This window comes from Hyaena hyaena, unplaced genomic scaffold (genome assembly GCF_003009895.1).
Source record: "Hyaena hyaena isolate Hyena2069 unplaced genomic scaffold, ASM300989v1 scaffold_15, whole genome shotgun sequence".
Taxonomy (NCBI): Eukaryota; Metazoa; Chordata; class Mammalia; order Carnivora; family Hyaenidae; genus Hyaena; species Hyaena hyaena.
Genome location: NW_024080647.1, coordinates 6,253,086 through 6,274,167, shown reverse-complemented (window position 1 = coordinate 6,274,167; position 21,082 = coordinate 6,253,086). Strand labels below are relative to the sequence as shown.

General features: G+C 43.7%; 1 pseudogene; it reads right to left on the bottom strand.

The window, feature by feature from the left end:
- Positions 1-6,071: 6,071 nt before the first annotated feature.
- Positions 6,072-19,166, bottom strand: LOC120222058 (annotated as a pseudogene).
- Positions 19,167-21,082: the final 1,916 nt, after the last annotated feature.

Below are 21,082 nucleotides of genomic sequence, written 5' to 3'. Positions count from 1 at the left end.
ACAAGACCCCATTTCAGGGTAGGGCTTTTATGGGGGAAAAAAAACAAACCCAAGTTGATTACTTTGAGGCATTGGAAATTACACGTTACCATGGCGGGGGCTATTTCTTTAGAGCTGAGGGGCACAGAGATCATTCCACGCTGTCCACCAGCTGGGCCAAGAATCGCTGCTGGCCTGGACTGTGTGCGGATCAGGGACGGAGCCCTAGAGCTAATCTCCATCAGAACCAGGAGTCCACAATCCACGCCAGGGCAATGTGGGAAAGGACATAGAAAGGTAAGTAATGCAGGGGCGCCTGGGTGGCTTAGTCTGTTAAGCGTCCGACTTTCGCTTAGGTCATGATCTCACGGTTCGTGGGTTCGGGCCCCGCGTCGGGCTCTGTGCTGACTGCCAGCTCAGAGCCTGGAGGCTGCTTCAGAGTCTGTGTCTCCCTCTCTCTCTGACCCTCCCCTGCTCACGCTGTCTCTCTCTCTCTCTCCTAGAAATAAATAAAACATTAAAAAAAAAAAAAAGAAGAAGAATTATAAAAAAAAAAAAAAAAAGAAAGGTAAGTAATGCAGAGAGGTCATCGGAAAAGAGGTCATGTAGGCTCTGGACCCGGGACCATGGAGGCCCTCAATAAGGGGGATTGCTTTCATTGCTAAGATTATAAGAACTGCTTTTCTAGGCTAACTAATGTCTCCATCTCTTCCACTGTCTTCCTCTTCCTCTGCCCTCTGGAATGTTCTTTCCCACTCTAAGCTTTGTCCCTGGGTGATCCTTCTGACATTTCCACAAGGACCCCAATATGACCAATGCCAAACCCATCTCAGGCCCACCCCTAAGCCTGCACCCTGCATGTCCTGGACTCCCCCTCACCAGAATCGTGTGGTTCTGTCCGACTCCCTTTCTCCATCACCTCAATGACACCAAGGTCTGTCAGCTCTGTCCCTAACATGCCTCTCATACTGGCTCCTCCCTTCATCCTACTGTCTCTACTTTGGCACAAACTCATCCTGTCTCTCCAGACAATGGGAGTCTTCTCCTCACTGGTCTCCCTGACTCCAGTCCTGGTCTTCTTGGCACCAGACATCACAGTGGCGGCGCCATGATTACCTATAAAATGCCAGCTCTCACAGTACCCAGCTGGCTCGCAAATCTGCTGTGGCTAACATCCAAAATCTTTAGCAGGCATTCACAATGTACTCCCCAGCACAGGGCTCACTATTGTAGCAGGAATATCTGTGTTAAAGTGCTCATGTTGCTTAGCACTTGTTCAGTGTTCTGCATCCGGTATTTCTTTGTTGTTTTTTTTTTTTTTTTTATCAGCCCCAAAGATTTCAGTCTTCTCAGTTTTAATGGTTGGTCCCTTTCTTCACAATAAATACTGAAGGTCCTTCAATTGTAGAGTTTCAAATCTGTCTCACAATCTATCTGCTCTCTCCTTTAATGTTTTATTAATATTTCTTTCCCCATTTCTCACAACTCCTACCATAGTTTATTTTTAGACTTCTTAGAACGCTCAAATCCATAATTAAACAAATAAGAATCCAGAAGGCATTAAATTCTTCTGATTAAGTAAATACACAGTCAGGAATACCTGCATTTCACACACTTTCATGTGCCGTTCAAAAAAAAAAGCACATTACACGGAGTGGGAATTCTAAGTTTTAATTCAACAAGGTTAACTACGTAAATGATCAGAAATGCACACGTTTCTTATAAACAGCTCCATACTTGCCTGTCACCTCTCAGGGTCAACATATATAAATTAGCAGACATGCTTTTTGCATGATCACCGGATGCTTTGTATTCTTTGGCAGGAGTGATCAAGGTAAAACGTGCTCAGATGAACTCTGAGCAAAAGGACACAGTGTCTCATGTAGTCATACCACAGCCCGAAGGCCATTGTGTTTCAGTGATGAGTGGCTCAGCCTGTCTCCTGTTACCCAAGTACAGTCTGGGCATTCGAGGCAGCTCCATAAATGCGGTGGGGCCATGGAGAGGGGCAGTGCTGATATTTGTATATACAGCCAAGCATGCTGTATCTAACACGGTACCAAGACTCAGCTCTTCAAAAAGAATAATCGCTCTTCCTGACATAACTCCAAAAGTTTGGGGGTCTTTCCAGAAACATCTGTGTCTCCCTTTCTGGTCCAGGCATCCAAGAATTTATGTTGTAAGCATTTTCATCCTCCCACCATGAGAAATCTGGTGGTATGATCAGGTGCTTCCTTTCCTTGGTCCTAAAACTACATCCTTCCAAACTCAAGGACACTCCTCTAGAACTGACTGAGATCTTGAGGTGACTCGTCAATTCTACCATATCTGCTGCTTGTTGAACAACACCTTCATCAACCCTGTGACGTGACTTTTCCCTGCTGGACACTGACCCTGGTATCAGTGTCAGTGCCTGCCCACTGTTGGCGCTGAGTGCGTGTTTGTTGAGTGAACAACTGAACACTAAGTGACTATTCCTCTGACTCAATGCAGACCGTTTCATCGGTAAACCCCAACGTCCTTGGGCTTCTCCTCATGGCTTAACCACGACTAGGGTTAACGTGACTCAGGATGAGTCAGTGACCAGATTCCAAGCCTATGGGGGCTGGAAGGCCGAAATGTAGACTTTCTGCCTGCACCACTAGGCCACACTTGGCCTGTGCAACAATAGGCCATCTGGCCTGTGACCTTTCTCCTGCTTATTCCTGTGTCCCCTGGAGCCCATGTAGGAGAGACAAGCTGCTGTCACCTACCAGGCACCTGGGTTCCGCAGCTTGATGTGGGATCATAAACAGGGAACCATAAATTGTCCACAAAGCCTGGGGCTGTAGTCATTGTTGGAAGTGTCTAAAGGTGACTCTCTGGGGGCGCCTGGGTGGCTTAGTCAGTTAAGCGTCCAACTTTCGCTTAGGTCATGGTCTCGCAGTTCGTGGGTTCGAGCCCCTCGTCTGGCTCTGTGCTGACTGCCAGCTCAGAGCCTGGAGCCTGTTTCAGTCTGTGACTCCCTCTCTCTCTGACCCTCCCCTGCTCATGCTGTCTCTCTCTCTCTCCTAGAAATAATAAATTTAAAAAAATAAATAAATATAGGTGACTCTGTGGACAAGAGCTGGCTCCATGCAGGAACAGTTCCCTGGCTGTCCCTGCCGAAGGCCGTTCCATCGAAGATCAGTATATCGAAGGCTCTAAATAGTGGGGTTGCTCAGTCATGAGGCCGCCATCCAGCTAGGCTCGTAATTTTCAACTACAAGTTGTATAATCGAATTACAGGTGTTAAGACGAGGCATGGCACAGTCAACCAGATGTATCCACTGTCTCTGCTCTGTCTTTGCCTTCCACTAGTCACACAGTGTGCACGCTGATAAGGCTGCTGGTTGAGTCTTGCTCTGTCACTCCTGGACAAAGTGTTAAGCTAGGCTGTAAAATCAGATGCTATTTCATAAGCCCAAGCTTAATTTTCAACAGTAGCAGGTTACTTATGTAGCAACTACCAAGCGCTCAGCAAGGCTGCAAGAGTACATTGGACGTGACTCCTGCTCTCACGTAACTTGGTTTTTAATGTACCCTGGTGATAAACACTGCAATGAAAGAAATGTGCTCTACCCTTTATCCTCTTTCATTGGGCAATATTCACATAGAAAAGCCCACCTACCATACAAACTAGCAAATAATTACAAAGTAGGTACTGATAAAACCATGACCCACGTCTAGACAGAATATTTGCTAATAGCCCAGATGCTCTCTGTCTTCTTCTCCCTGCTCAAAAGCACATCACACCCACCCCTACCCCCTAATCCCCTATTAGAGCCACTCCCCTGTCTTTTGAATAATCATTTTCTTGCTTTTCTTTTGTTTTACCTCCTATGTGTGCATCACTGAAGAACGTAGCTTCATTTGTTCTGGGTATGGAGTTCCCCCTCTGGATATTCCTTAGTGTCTGGTTTCTTTGGTTCTAGTATCTGTGAGATTCATTCATTTTGTTTTGAAGAGTTAGCGTTTGTTCATTTTTAATTGCTATATATTCATATTCTAGCATATGAATATACTGCGGTGTATCTTCAGCTAGTGATGAACATTTGTGTTGTTTCCTACTTGCTTATCTGCACACTGTGGGGTCATGTGATATGTGTGTGTTCAGATTTAGCAGCTACTGCCAAACACGGCTCCATGGCGGATATACCAACCACCTGCCTCTGTCCTCAGTGTATGTGAGTTCTGCTGCTCTCCATCCTTACTTGCAATTGATGCTGTTGCAGTTTTTAGTTTTTGCTATATTTTTGGCTATAAAATGATATTTCATTTTAGGGATTTCATGTAACACATCCCTGATTACTAAATAGACCTAGAGATTTTTTTTTCCATATACTTTTGGACTGTTTGTGTTTCTTTTCCAATCATGTCTGTTATATATTTGCCCATTTTTCTATCGAGTTGTTTTTCTTTTTCTGGATGATTCATAGTTATTTTTGTATTCTGGATATGAATTGTTTAATGGTGATTGTAGATGTGGCACATGTCTTTTCTTCATTTTCATTTTCTGTATAGTGTCATTTTATGAAGAAATTCCTAACTCTACAATGTAATCATATTTATTAACCTATATTTATGGTTTCTGCATCTCATTCTTGGCTAAAGGAACTCTTCTACCTTGAGGCCATAAATATAATGTCTTCTAAACATTTTATAACTTTTCCTTTCACTTTTTTTTTTACTTTTAATTTTGAAATAATCGTAGACTCACAGGCATTTGCAAAAATAGTGCATAGTGGTGCCCAGGTAGCTCAGTTAGTTGAGCATCCGACTCTTGGTTTCAGCTAGGGTCATGATCCCAGGGTCGTGGCATTGAGCCCCACATCAGGGTCCACACTGAGCATAGAGCCTGCTTGGGTTTCTCTCTCTTCCTCTCTGTCCCTCTCCCCCATTCCCTCTCTCTTTCTCTCTCTCTCTCAAATAAAAAATTAAAATTAAAAAAAAATAGTGGGATGCCTGGGTGACTCAGTGGGTTAAGCATCTGACTTCAACTCAGGTCATGATTTAATGGTTCATGAGTTCGAGCCCTGCTTTGGGCTCTGTGCTGACAGCTCAGAGCCTGGAGCCTGCTTCAGATTCTGTGTCTCCCTCTCTCTCTTCCCCTCTCCTACTCATGCTCTGTCTCTCAAAAATAAGTAAACATTAAAAAATTAAAGACAGTGTATATATATATATATTTTCTAAAAGCTCCTTTAATTAAAAAAATTGTTGCTGATAACCTCTATTGGCTTTTGTTTACCTGAAAACGTTTTTAGTTTGACTTTTGCTCTTGTTCTGAAAGCAAAGTTCAGTGCATAGAAGTCTATGTCCTATAACTTTTATTTTTTCTAGTGTGATGTATTTTAATAGCACACTTACAAGAACAGTGCAGAAGGCAGAAAACATTAGAAAAACATATGTGCTTGCATGTGGGATACCTCAGAAAGTATAGTGAATGGATGGAAACTACTGTATGACAAAAATGCTCCAAACACCATTTAGTGTCCATCCATAAGAAATTTGCTTGTTTTTAAAAAATCCAAATGCTAGCATTGTCCAGAAAAATTTCACAGGTTTATTTGTGATTGTTATAAACTTGAATTGCTGAGATGTGTTCACAGAAGCATATTGACTCACATTAATGCAGTAGGTTCCTGCATTTGTATTAGAACTTCACACATAAATGAAAATGGAAATACTGTCAGTACCTGATTCGCACTTGCAGTCAGATACTCGGATCCCTTTTGACCCCATGGAAAAAAAAACATGTGACATTCAGAACTACCAGTAACAGAAAGAAGAGAATTTCTTTCTTTCTTTCTTTTTTAAGAACAAAATATTTTCCATCATGGCGGATTCTTTTTTTTTTTAATGTTGATTTTATATTTGAGAGAGAGAGACTGAGAGAGAACAAGCAGGGGATGGGGCAGAGAGAGAGGGAGAGAGAATCCCAAGCAGGCTCTGCACTGTCAGTGCAGAGCCAGATAAAGGACTCAAACTCCTGAACCGTGAGATCATGACCCGAGCAGAAATCAAGTTGAACACTTAACCACCTGAGCCACCTGGGCACCCCGTCTGGTGGATTCTTAATCACGTTCTCCACATATGCAGTGTGCTCACTGGATGTCTTTTGGCATAATCATTACACATTTGGCATGGATAGTATGCAGGTGGTGTCTTCAAAAAGGCCCACCAGATAAGCCTCACTTACCTTCTGCAAAGCGCCAATAGCCGCACTCTGGAAGCACAGATCTGTTTTGAAGTCCTGAGCAATTTCTCGCACCAGCTGCTGGAAAGGAAACTCACCAAGTTTGCGCGTGGGGAGTTCAGTGGACCTCTGATAACGTCTAATTTCACGGAGTGCCAGTTACCAGGCCTGTAACGATGAGGTTTCTTCACCCCTCCAGTAGAGGGCGCACTCTCGCGAGCAGCTTTTGTAACCAGTGGCTTTCTCTGGGCTTTACCCCTGGTGGATGTGCAGGCAGTCTGCTCTGTGGGTCTGTGGAGACCGCCTTACTTCCCCACCCTAGGGAGCGGCGAGGCATTAGAAGCGAGGGCAGCCCAACAACGGCTGCAAACCTAGGTCTTTTAACTTTATTGAGATATAGTTTACATTCCTAAAATTCACGCATGTTAAGCATGCAGTTCAATGGTTTTGAATGAGTTTACCAACTTTTGTAATACCATAACTGAGTGTGAGAACTTCTGTATTACCCCCAAGAAGACCTTTCGTACCCACTGATCCTACTCTGAGGCCCAGGCAACTGCTAGTTTATTTTTCGTCTCTAACAATTTACCTTTTATGGACATTTCACATGCATGGAATTATATAATGTGGTTTTTTCTGCGTAACGACTTTCACTTAGCATCCCACTTAGTTTTCCAATGTAGGGTACAGTTCATGTGGCGCACCCCTCCACTCATGGCTTATTTCTCCTTCTGGCTGTTATGATGAAGGATGCTGTGACCATTTACAAGTCTTTATGTGGACACACATTTTCATTTCTGAGAGTAGAAACTGAGTCATAGGGTGAATTTAAGTTTCTAGGAGACTGCCAAATTGTTTCCCAAAGTAGCTTCCCAACAGTAGTAACATTTGAGGATTTTGATTTCTCCACATCCTTGTCAACATTTGTTATTGTCTGGCTTCGGCAGTAGCTGTGGTAGCAGGTGTGAAATGGTATCTTCTTGGGGTTTTAATGTGCATTTCCCTAATGATTTTGAACAACTTTTCATGTGCTCATTTGCTGTTTGGTTATCTTCTTGGGTGAAATGTCTATCCAGATCTTTTGCCCACTTTTTAATTGGGTTGTTTCTCTTATTAGTGACTTGAAAATGTTCTTTGTATATTCCAGATACAAGTCTGTTATGGATTGAACGTTTGTGTCCCCTGAAGATTCATATGTTGAAATCCTACCCCCCAATGTGACGATATTAGGAAGTGGGCCCTCTGGGAAGTAATAAGTCCATGAGGGTAGAGTCTTGATGAATGAATGGGATTAGTGCCCTCATAAAAGAGACTCCAGACTGCTTTTAGCCCTCTCTCTGCCGTGTGAGGATACAAGAAACTAGCTGTCACCAGAACCTAGCCATGCTGTTTTTCCTATCTCAGACTTTCAGCTTCCAGAACTTTGAGAATAAATTTCAGTTGTTTATAAGCTACCCAGTCTATGGTACTTTGTTATAACAGCCCACACTGAGACAAAGTCCTTTGTCAGATATGTGATTTGCAAATATTTTTTTCTCTCAGTCTGTGTCTTGCCTTCTACTGTGAGTATATGTGCCTTGGAACTTTGTGGAATTCATTGAGGACTTGGATAGTCACTGCATTGTTCCAGAAATGAATTGTGTTTGCTTCCGTTGGTCACCTGGGGCACTTGCATGATCCAAGACAACTCCCCCACTGAGTTTGCTTTCTAGACAACAGGAAAGAGGGGAGGGCAGGACACCCTTCTTCACTTTCAGGGCAGAGGAGGAAGTCCAAACACCTACTCTCACTGACAGTCCTGGAACTTAGTGATGTGGTCACATGTACAGCCATGAGGAAGGCTGGGAAACATGGCATTTACCTTGGCGGCTCTGTGCCCAGCTAAAAGTCCTATGCAAAAGCGATATCAGACATTCCGGTAAATAACAGACTCACATTCGAACTCAGATTCGTACAATTCCAAAGCCATGTCCTTTCCACTACGTTATGCTGTCTTCCTAGGAAGGAGTCAACAGGAAATTATTTATTTTACACTCCTAAGAACCCTCAGGTCCCCCGGCCAGTAAATGCCAGAAACAGAGCCAGGGCTTGAAAACGGTCTTCTTCTCAAAGGATCGTCTTCTCGCTACACCCCACTGCCCTCTGGGCTCTTCCTGGAAGGGGATTTGCTGGGTAATTTGGGTGACGTTGGATTCATTCTGTATTTTTCCACAGAGCTAGTCATTGTCAAGTAGCTCCCAGACTTCATCCCTTCCCTTTTTCCAGACAACTGTGCCCCGTGGCCCAGCACTGGGAATTTCTCCATCCTCCTTCATGGCATGCATCCCAATTTTGTGGCTTCCTAAACATCCTCTGGGCCATGGGTCCAGGAGGCTGGGAGTCAGCCTAGAGCCTCCCTGCTAGGGACAGTATTTGGAAGACGATGCCCCTGATGGAATGTTCATGGCCACAGTCAGTCAGGAAATGCCACTGGCCTCAAGGCTGCACATAGAAGCATCTATTTTGGCTGAGAGGGTGACTGAATTTGAAAAGTATTGTTTCTTCTTTCCTTTGAGGATTTTTGCAGAAGTTTGAGAACTAGCTAAGTGGAAGAAATGTTCTGATCATTTCAAGAGTAGGCTCCTCCCATTAGCTGTGTATGCGTCGCTTTGGGTTCACTCTGCTTCACTCCTTTGTCTTCTGTAGACCCTGTCAGATCTGTTTCATGGGTGGTTGATATCTCTCTAACCAGAGGTGACAAGCTCCTTTTGGGACCAAGAAAAAATATTGGAGAAGCTGACTTCATATGAGATAGCTGCCCAGAGAAAATGAAGCCATTTAAGCTGCTCAAAACCACTTTGCATCTGTTCAAAATAGGCATCCGTACCATTTCTCCCTGCCTTCATTAGGTTATTAGTATATTCCTAAAATCTGAGGCCATAATGGGCTTGAACTGTCCCGGAGAGACTCTAATATTTGAGGTTATTCATCTCTCACCAGTATACTAGGATCCACCCTCTGAGCCAGTCCATAGCCCTGGGGTTGGTGCTGTTGTGTGGGTGGGTGGGGGAAGTACCGAAGAATTTGAGGACTCAGTTCAGTTCAGCAAATATTGATGTGGCACCCACCGTGTGGCAGGTCCCATTCCAGGCACCATGAATGAAATGGCCATCCCCCTTCAGGGAAGCAGTGGTTGCCCCTCAGAGTTGGTCATGCCAACTACAGTGAAATATGCTAATTCTCTGCAGAAGAATAAGGTGCCCGTTGGGGAAGCCATCCTCCTGAGCCCTGCAGAGGTCCAGAATCCAGAAAGAGCATCCCTGGTCTGGGGGAAGCATTCAGAGTCCTTCACTGTGATGAAGTCCTGTGCTGGAGGAGGAGAGGGAGGAAGGGAGACACGTGAGGGGAAGACGTGTGCTGACTTGTCTCTGTGGCCTCTGAAGGCTCATTCTCAGCCTTTCCCTGCCCTGCTCTCGCCCTGGACGCTGACCTCAGGGGCTGTGTTACCCGGGATTTCGCACTCCTGCCTGCCATCTGGGTCCAGCCAATAGGGGGTCCCAGTAGAAGGTGAGATGGAGTGGGGCGCCTGGGTGGCTTAGTCGGTTAAGCGTCCGACTTTCGCTTAGGTCATGATCTCGCGGTTCGTGGGTTCGAGCCCCGCGTCGGGCTCTGTGCTGACAGCTAGCTCAGAGCCTGGAGCCTGTTTCAGAGTCTGTGACTCCCTCTCTCTCTGACCCTCCCCTGCTCACGCTCGGTCTCTCTCTCTCTCTCTCTCTCTCCCCCCTAGAAGTAAATAAAACATTTAAAAAAAAAAAAAAAAAAGGTGAGATGGAGCACGGAGAATGAGGGTGGAATACTGACTCCTGCCACCCACCGGCTCCCTCCCTGTGGGCCATGGCAGTTGCGTGCTGCATTCTCTCCCAGGCCACCGCTCCCACTGGGTGGCCCATCCTCTGTGGCCACAGCTCTCTCCAGGTTCCAGTACACTGCCCCTCCCTTTCAGCCTAGAGGTGGGAACATCTCTCTGATGAAGCCTTGGATGCTGCACTGTCGGCTCCCTTAATTTTCCCAGCCCTTCTGCAAACAGTCCCTTCATTAAACTCTCTTCCAATGACCTTTCCGAGAGGCCATCTCTTTCCTCCTAGAGCCCTAGCGGACACCAGTAGGCTGGGCGAAATGTAAAGAACCCGTCATATTAAGGAGTTGCTTTTTGTCTTGTTTTGTTTCATTGCAAGAGAGCTTAGCGGCTCCTGGGTGGTTCAGTCAGTTAAGCGTCCAACTCTTGATTTCTGCTCAGGTCATGGTCTCAGAGTTCGTGGGACTGAGCCCCACATTGGGCTCTGCACTGGCAGGGATTCTGTCTCTGTCTCTCTCTCTGTCCCTCCCCCCTCACACTTTCTCTCAAAATAAATAAATAAAACATTTTTAAAAATAGCTTTAGCTTATGTATAACATTGTATAAGCTTACAGTGCACAAGGTCTGATATGTTTACATACTGCAGTATGATTCACTTAGCTAATACCTCTATCATGTCACATAATTATCGTCTCTCTTCTGTAGCGAAAGATACATACTTTGTTTTTGGTTTACAACAGCAGTAGCAAACTATTTTTTTAGCTCCTGAGAATGAGAAATTTAAATTAGATTCAAAAGACCATATCTCATATAGTTCCACCGACATGAAATGTCCAGAAAAAGTAAATCTATGAGGCACAACAGCAGACGAGTTGGTGTCTGGGCCTGGGGTACAAATGATGCAGTGACTTCAGAGGTGCGTGAGGGATCTCTTCCTGGCAATGGATTACAGTGATGGTCGCACAGTTCTGTAAATGCATTAAAAATCATTGAACGGGAGTGTCTGGATGGCTCAGTCGGTTGAGCCCTGATAGGCTCGGATCACTATCTCACGGTTCATGAGTGCGATCCCTGCATGGGCTCACTGCTGTCAGTACAGAGCCCACTTTCGATGCTCTGTTCCCCTCGTTATGTCCCTCCCCCTCTTGCTCACACGTATGCTCTCTCTCACTCTCTCTCTCTCAAAAATAAATAAACATTAAAAAAAATCATTGAATGGTATACTTCCAATGGGTAAGTTTTATGATATATAAATTATATCTCAGTACAATTGATAAGATTATAAACAAAATGTACCAACAATATATAAAGTTTGGAAAATAGAGGAAACAATCACCTGTAAATCTCAGCACCCTAACAGAGCTATTATTATTTTTTCAAATTCCATTCTAGTTACTTATTACCTGCATCTGACAATTATGAACATAACAACATTAGCTACCAGTTACTGCATGCTTCCCATGGCCCACGCTGGGTTAAACACAGAGCACACGTCATTTCATTCAGTCCTCACAACACCTCAAGAGGAAGGGACTCTGACTGTCGGATTCTGTTAAGAAGAAACCTGAAGCTCAACTGCGTAATGTACAGAATTGTCAAATCACTATGTTATATACCTAAAATTAATATAACATTGTATGTCAACTATACTTAAAATAAAGAAGAAACTTGAATCTCAAAAAGATTCACTGACTTGCTATGTAAACTTAATATTCTACCTCGCTCCAGTTTTTTTTTAATGTTCATTTATTTTTTAGAGGGTGCGGTGGGAAGGACACAGAGAGAGGGAGACAGAATCCAAAGTAGGCTCTAGGCTCTGAGCTGTCAGCACAGAGCCGGATGCATGGCTGGAACTCACAAGCTGTTGAGATCATGACCTGAGCCGAAGTCCGAAGCAGTTGGTTAAACCAACTGAGACTCCCAGGTGCCCCAACCTTGCTACAGTTTGGAATCTTTTTTTTTTTTCTTATAGTGTTTCAGAGTTCTTTATTATTTTATTTTATTAACATATAGTTGGCATGCAATACTATGTTAGTTTCAGTTGGCAACCATTCATTCAACAGTTTTATATATTACAAAGCAATCACCACAATCAATTTAGTTACCCTCTATCCCCCATACAAAGCTGTTACAATGTTATTAACTATATTCTCCATGTTACACTTTGTGGTCTTAATTCTTGTAATGTCTGCAAAACAGTTTATTGGGTCAGTGCACCACATGATACTTAACTCTTTCCTCTTCTGTAACACGTATAGTGTTCCATTAAAAATGTGATAAACTTCTTCATTTGAAAAAGCTTTATTCATATTGAACATTGTCTTCTTAGGATGCTTTTCAAGCAATTGGGCCAAAAATAATAATTTTAAAATGTCTTGAAGTGAAATCAGTTTCCAAAAGGTTGGGATTGATATTCACACCTGCTAATTTTTTTCTATCCTTGTCAGTGCTAGGTATGCCAGGGTTTTAATGCTCTGCCTCAGTTAGTGGATCTTGTCCTTATTTTAATTTCCATTCATTTCACTACTAGAAGGGTTGGACTTTTTACTATAACAGTTGAATTTTCTCTTTTGTAACTTATCTATGATTTATGCCCATTTACTTACTGGAATCTCGCTGGTTTTCTTACTAATGGGTATGAGTTCTATATAAATATATTAATCCTTCGTGTTTTATCTTAGCTGAAAATATTACCCCTTTTTGCCTATTTATTTTACAAACATTTTACCTATTTTTATTTAAGGAAATGATTGTTGTTTTCCTTTGTGAGTTTATCTGTAGCTTCTAGACTTCACAGACACCTCTATCCAAGGTTTTGATAAGATTCAGTTATAATTTTCCTGACGTTTCTGTAGTGTGGTTGGTTTTAAATTTAAGAATAATCCAGCACTGGGGTGCCTGGGTGGCTCAGTCAGTTGGTTGGCTCCTGATTTCAGCTCAGGTCATGATCTCACAGTTCATTGGATAGAGCCCCAAGTCAAACCCTGCACTGACAGCATAGAGCCTTCTTGGGATTCTCTCTCTCCTTCTGTCTCTCTACTTCCCCCTCCCCCCAATGCTCACTCTCTCTCTCTCTCACTCGTGCGCTCTCTCTGTCTCAAAATAAATAAGTAAACTTAAGAAATAATTCACCCTTTAATTTTTAATTGAGTTATAATTGACACAAAACATTATATTAGTTTCAGGTGTACAACATAGTGATTCAGTATTTGTATATATAGTAATCTGCCCATTATTTATGGTTTCGACTTTCATGGTTCCAGTTACCTGTGGTCAACCGTGGTCCAGAACAGATGTCCTCCTTCTGATGTGTCACCTCACCACATCTCATCACGTAGGCATTTGATCATCTCACATCGTCACAAAGGTGAGTACAGTACAATAAGGTATTTTGAGAAAGAGAAACATTAATCTAATTTTCATCACAGCATATTGTCATAATTGTTCTATTTTATTACTAGTTATTGCTGTAACTAATCTCTCACTGTGCCTAATTTGTAAATTAAACTTTACCGTCGCTGTGTATCTATAGAAAAAACATACATAGAATTTGATATTATGTGTGGTTTCAGGCATCCACCAGGGGGCTTGGAACATATCCTTGCAGATACAGAGACTAGTGTTTTGTGACATGATCACCACAATATGTCTGGTTAACATTCAGCACCAGACATAGTTACAGAGTGTGTTCGCTTGCCATGAGAACTTTCAGTATCTGCTCTCTTAGCAGCGTATAAGGGTCACCATGTTGTGCATTACAGTCCACAAACTTATTTACTTTATAGCTGGAAGTTTGTACCTTTTCACCCCCTTCACCCATTTCACCCATCCTCCTCCCCCTGCCTGGGGCAACCATTAATCTGTTCTCTGTATCTGTGAGGTTGTTGTTATTGTTGTTTTGATTGCGCATATAAGTGAGATCATATGCTATTTGTCTTTCCGTTTGTCTGACTTATTTCGTTTAGCAAATGGACCCACAAAGGTCCATACTTGGTGTTGCAAATGGTGAGATTTCACTATTTTTTATGACTGAATAAAACTCCATTATATATATTACATATGATTATATAACATATATTAATAGATATTATATATGTGTGTGTATATTAATATATGTATATATACACATACACACACACCACATTTTGTTCGTTCATCCATTGGAAACTTAGGTTGTTTCCATAGCTTGGCTATTATAAATAATGCTGCAGTGAACATAGAGGTGATATATCTTTTTGAGTTAGTGTTTTCATTTTCTTTGGGTAAATACCCAGAAGTGGAATCGCTGGACCCCATGATAGTTCTATTTGTAATTTTTTTAGAACCCTCCATACTGTTTCCAATGGTGACTGCACCAATTTCCATTCTCATTAACAGTGCATAGGGGTTCCTTTTTCTCCATATCCTTACCAACACTTGTTATTTCTTGTCGTTTTTTATACTAGTCATTCTGACCCGTGTAAGATGATAATACCTTACTGTGGTTTTGATTTGCATCTCCCTGATGGTGAGTGATACGGAATATCTTTTCATGTGCTGTTGGCTGGATGTCTGTATCTCTTTGGGAAAATGTCTGTTCAGACCCTCTGCTCATTTTTAATCAGATTATCTTTCCCCTGTTGTTGACTTGTACGAGTTGTATCCTTATATATTTTGAATATTAACCATTGATCAGATATATGTTAAATGTTTTCTCCCATTCAGTAGGTTGCCCTTTCATTTTGTTGATGGTTTTCTCTGCTGTACAAAAGTGTTTTACTTTGATGTAGTCCCACTTGTTTATTTTTGCTTTTGTTGCTTTTGTTTTTGGTGTCAAATCCAAAAAAAAAAAAAAAAAAGGTCATCACTAAGGATGATGTCAAGGAGTTTATCACCTATGTTTTCTTCTAAGGGTTTTATTGTTTCAGGTCTTACATTCAAGTCTTTCATTCATTTTGAGTCAAATTTTGTGTATGCTGTAAGACAGTGGTCCAGTTTCTTTGTTTTGCATATGGACATACAGTTTTCTAAACATTGTATATTGAAGACACTGTCTCTTACCCATTGTACATTCTTGGTGCCTTTGTCGTAAATTAATTGACTGTATATGCATGGATTTATTTCGGGGCTTTCTATTCATTCCATCCATCTATGTGTCCATTTTTATGCCAATGCCATACTTTTCTGATACTGTAGCTTTGTAATATAGTTTGAAATCAGGAAACATGACACTTCCAGCTTTGTTGTTCTTGCTCAAGATTCGGCTATTCAGGATCTTTTATGATTTTGTACAAATTTTAGGATTATTTGTTCTCTTTCTATGAAAAATGCCATTGGAATTTTGGTAGGGATTTCACTGAATCCATAGAGTGCTGTGGTTTGTATGGACATTTTAACAATATTAATTCTTCCATGGGCATGCAATTTCTGTTTATTTGTGTCATCTTCAATTTCTTCAGTGTCTTATGGTTTTCATTGTGTGGGTCTTTTACCTCCTTGGTTAGATTTATTCTGTGCATCTTATTCTCTTTTTATGCAGTTCTTAATGGAATTGTTTTCCCAATTTCTTTTTCTGATAGTTTGTTACTAGTGTTTAGAAATGCAACAGATTTCTGTATTTTGATTTTGCATCCTGCAACTTTACTGAATTCACTTATTCTAACAGTTTTTTAACTGTTTTTCTATATATAATAGAAAATATATTTTTTTATTTTAGACTCTAAAATAGAGTCTTTAGGTTTTTCTATATATAATATGATGTCATCTGCAAATAGTGACAGTTTTACTTCTTCCTTTCCAAATTGGATGCCTTTTATTTCTTTTTCTTGCCTAATTTCTGTGGCTAGGATTTCCAATCTTGGGGAACAAAAGTGGTGAGAGTGGGCCTCTCTGTCTGGTTCCTGATGTTAGAGGAAGACCTTTGAGCTTTTCACCATTCACGATGATGTTCACTGTGGGTTTGTCATATATGGCCTTTATTATGTTGAGGTATACATATATTTTACTGTATAGTTTGAGATCTGAGTCTAGAAGGCTTTTTCTCAATCCACTGCCCAGTTTTTCCAATGCTGAACATTACTTCTTTCCCCCACTGCTTTGTGATACTGCCTTTATCTTATATTACAGTCCATAGAGAGTCCATTTGCTTCAGAACCACATGATCTTAATTATTGTTTGAATATATACTTTTGTATTCAATAGGTCTGGGAAATCTCATCTGTTCATCCTGCTTGTAGGGCACCCACCTAAACAGCAGGAAATGTGGGTCTGGTGCTCATCCCAGGACACAGGAGAGGCTGTGGATAAGCGTTGGGGGGCTTGCTATGACCCTGGCGGTGACTAAGATACCCAAGGGGAAATGTGAACAAGAAGCCTGACCCAGAGATGCTCAGAGCTAACAATAAGAGCCTCTCAAGACAAAGCCATCCAATCCCTTGGGTGACAGGGAAGAAAACCTAGGTGAGGAGATTAAGCCTTTTGTCTAAATCCCCAGAGGCAGTTAGTGGCAGAGTAGAAACTAGATCTGGTCTCTTGACTACTGGTCAGGGGCCCCCTACTGTTCCCCCAGGAAAGAAGGGTTGGTGAGCTGGGGAGAGGTGCGTGTGGGTGCAGTGTATGCATACCACTTCACTAAAGCCCTTCACACCTGGTGTCTGTACTTGATCCTCACCTCAACCCTCTGTCAAGTCCTGCGCAGAGTCTCTTAACCAAACTCCCCTTGACCAACTGGTCAGACTCACCAGTCCCCACTCTCTGTCGGAAATCCACCAACTGATGCTCCCAGCTGGGAGCTTATCTGTGGTACATCCCTGTACTTCTGCTCCTACCAAATGTTTACCAAGAATCAATTATTTTTGTTCCCAAACCTGTTTATGCCACTTATACTTGACATTTTAATTAAGCGAGCTAACCAAAAGAGAAGAGTGTGGAACAGGAAAGACTCATTGCTGTTTTATGACACATATGTTGCTTTGGAAAAACTCGACGATGGTAAATCATTAAAAATTCCTGTGGAATAAAATGCAGATAGGATGCCTGTAAAACATGCGTGCATGCACACACACACACACACACACACGCACGCACGCACGCAGGAGGAGCTTTGTATAAATCTAGAAGGATTCTGCACTCACATTATTTTGCAAGTACCTTAAGTTTCTCTTCTCTTTCTGAAAACAAATTGGAAATCATGAGCTTATATAAGACAGAGAAGGTTGTCATCAGAGGGCTCTTTTTTAAAAGAGAGGCCTTGGATTCACATCAAAATAAGATTATATGTGTCCTGTTTTAGGATTTCGCAGCACAACCAAATTTTTTGATTCATCAGCCAACTACCTGTCACAATGACATAGGAGAGAAGGCTTCCATTTGCTGTTCATATAAAATAATCTTCATTTCTCAGATGAGCTGTCTAGGCTTCCAGCACCGTGGTCAGACACTGACAGGGAGGCATGTGACTATGGCGCTGGGCATACGGCAACGGAAGCCATTGGGTCCAAATTCCAACCCTAACCAACAGTGTGGCCTTGGGCAACTCATCTATGCTCTTTGAGCCCAACTTTCTCATCTGCTAAACAACTTCTGTGTCTCGGGATTGTTGTCTAGGTGAAAGGAAACGATGTAGGTAAGCACCCAGCGTAGTGTCAGACCCATTTTTAAGTGTGAGCTAATGCTACATGGACGAAATAGAAATGAAATGAGTTAGCCTCAGTGGGTGGATTGGATGTAAATAGACAGGAAGGATGGGTAGCATCCCTCCTCATTATCAAACTCCAGTTCACAGAATGAGGCAGTCTTTGGAGTAAGTGATTCAGTTAGGTGCATGTTCAGACCCTGTCCCTAAGGGTCAAGACAAGAGGACCCTGGTAACAGATCGTGCAGGACCGAACAGGAGCCAACTAACGGGGCAGTTTCAAGATCCTGGAAGAGGGGAGCAGCTACCCAACTGGCGTTAGAGGAATCCATTTTCAGAGGACGGTAACACCTGGCACGTGTGCTCGGCAGTGCCTTGGAGGGCATTCTGAGTCCTGGCACTTCGAAGCTGTTTTCCCTGGAAGTGAGCATCCTGTGACTTCCCCAGCCGCTGGGCCAGGAACTGAGGAACTCATCGGCTTTAGCACTAGAGGAAGCCTCACTTAGTTTCAGACCATCCCTTTTCCTCCCTCACCATCCCTTCCTCTCTGCCCCCTCCCTTCCTCTCCCCCTTTCTCTCTCTCTCTCTGCATCTCTCTGTGTGTCTCGCTCTGTCTCTGCATCTCTCTCTCCCTCTCTCCCTCTCTGTCTCGCTCTTAGTGGCTGAGTCATGTGGAGGAATCCTCACATCTCCGTGGTTGGCAGTTTTTGCCCTTCCCAGTATACCCATTTCCAGCCCTTAAGATGCAGAAAGAGGTTGTGCCAGCATGAGTTATTTTGGTTAGCTGAGTCCCCACACCAGAAAACATATGACCCCACCTTGTGTCTGGTCGGAGGGCTGGAACCAGCTAGAACCACAAGATACCCAAAAGCCCTAACTAAGGCATCACCCATTTGAGTCAAGGGTCCAGTCCCGGCCCTTGTGGCCCAACCTTAACTGGAAATGGGTAGCCAACCCCCTGCCCTGCTGAGAAGGACTCTCAGGGAGCAGTGGCACCCAGCCATTGCAGCCCATCTACAGCCTCCAGGCTTTTATGTGCAGCCCACTGCTCCCTGAAGCTCCTGATTTGTATTGTTGTGAACGGTACCCTGGGACTGGGCTGCCTGCCCCCCTAGACCCTGTGTTCCCTCAGGTGAAGGACCACACCTGTTTCTGTCCCTCTAGAAAAAAAATCACAGCGACTAGAACATAGTAGATGTTTAATAAACATTAGTTTTCTCCCCTCGCTGCTCCACCACACGCAAGCCATCTGAATCTCTGCTCCTTCACCTTCGAGAATCTCTCCTATCTAGAAGGACTTCTCACTTCCTCTGTGTAGCCAAGTCCAAGTCCACCTGGCCTGACTCTCCCAGTCCCCTAAGTGTGCTGTCCTTCTGGCTTCCTTCAGCATTTGCTGCCTTCTATCTGCTGCCCTGCCCTCACTGCATCTCCGGAGAGCACAAGCGAAAGTGTCTGCACGTGGGCAGAGGCATACTCTCCCGGGAAATCTCAGAGGAGTCCTCGATCCCCAGAAGGATCAGAACCATGGGGGAGGGGACGAGGAGGCCCAGGAAGGTTTTGGGCAGAGCAACCCTTTAGCAAGACCAGCCCGGCAGCGTGCAGACGGGCTCTCCTTGTCCCTTTCATACTGTTGCCTTTCTGGCTGGGGAACCTTCGGGAGAGGCTCCAGCATTGTGGCAGGTCCGTGTGTCTGCCCTTCCTGTGGCAGCATTCAGACGCCACGAGTCATGGTGGCTATCAGCCTGGCCTCTTGGTAGGCTTGTCATCTCTATGGGTTTTCCCTTTTGCACATTCTGGACGTTTATAAAGCAGAAATCCTATTAGCTTGGCTGGAGTCGAAACTAGAGATGGAGTGAATTACCCTGGTCTCATCTAAAATAGATAATGAGGCTGAGTTTGGGGAGAGCTGTAGTCAGCCATTTGTGTGGATACCGCACACAGTGGCAGGAAATGATACCCCCTTGTAAATAAATCACCCGCTGGCAGCGTCGCCTTGGAATATTTATAAGGAAATAGACCTGGGAAGAAAGAGCGATAAAGTCCAGGCTGTGAAAACTATTGGAAGAAGGGCTTTCTGGTATGTCTAGAGAGTTCAATTCTTGGTTGCCTGGAGGGAGAAAGGAGAGAAAGAAAGGAAAAGCTGACAGTTCCATCAGGAGAAAAATGGTGTGTTGAGTTTTTATTTCATTTTCAAGAGGGTCCTGTTCTTGTGAGTGTCTGGGACTAGTTCTCACCGCAGGAGAGTGGCACTTACTGGGGGAGTCTCGGTCTCTCCCTTCCTAACTTTCAAGCTTTGGTAGGGTAACCTCGGGCAGGATTCCCTCAGATGTTGGGGGAGAGTCCCCATGTTTGCTCCCCAGTTATGCCAAAGCCCCGTCTGTGCCATGGGCCACGGGGACACTGGGCTGCCCCCCCCTTCTCTGGTTCTAATATTGAGGAAGCACCTTGGGTGAAAGGGAATCTGCCATTGAGAAGAGATACAGCTGGACCCAGGGAAGTATCAGTGTGCACCTGTCTCGGTGCAGAGCCAGACGCTGCAAGGGGACCCCCAAGTTCAGTGAGCACAGTGTAACCTTAGGTATGCTGCCTCCTCTGTGAGCGTCTTCCCCGCCTGCATCCCTCCAACTAAGTTTGTCTCATCTATTAAATTCCTCCAAGGACGATGGGGAATCACATCCTTCTCCCGCCCCCACCAGGAAAGCCTCAGAGAACCCCAGCAAAGGGATATATTGATTTAGTAGGTACACCAAGCAAGGGACAGGCAGCATTGATCTCTGTGGTCTTGAGCCATTGATTTAGAGCTCACTGAATCCTCGTAAGCAGCAGCTGATTTAACAACAATTCATATATTGCACCCACATGCACCTCTGTTCTAGGCATGGATGATGGGGTCAGTAGATGCAAAGGGCAAGATCCCATGCCTCCTGGGAATCAGATATGTAAAGGAAAGCTGACACAAAAATTACAGTACAATGAAGTAAACTACAGCCAAAGATACATGAAAGGTTCTAGGGAGTTTTGGGGGGAGGGGCGTACATCACCTAGCCTAAGGGGAGGGGTTTGTAACAGGGGGCAGCATCTGGGCTGGCTGCTAAAGGATGAGTAGAGATGAGCCAGGCCAAAGAGGAATGGCCTTTCAGGGAGAGGGACAGTGGAGAGACTCCCAGAGTGGGGAGATATCATGGTACATAGAAAAAATGATGGCATGTTGCTTTTACTGATGGAAGTAGCAAGAAATGGCTATAGAACACTGTTCAGGAACAAAATATAGGGGTCCTCAAACCTCAGCCTAAGGAGCCTGAATCCTGCAGATAATTTTTGTAAAATGTGACCCAGAGTCTGTCATTCCTCTGCTCAAAGCTCTGTAGTGGCTTTCATGTCCCCACAGTAAAAGCCAAGGTCCTTACAGTGGCCCGCAAGCCCCACATGCCTGGCTTCCAGC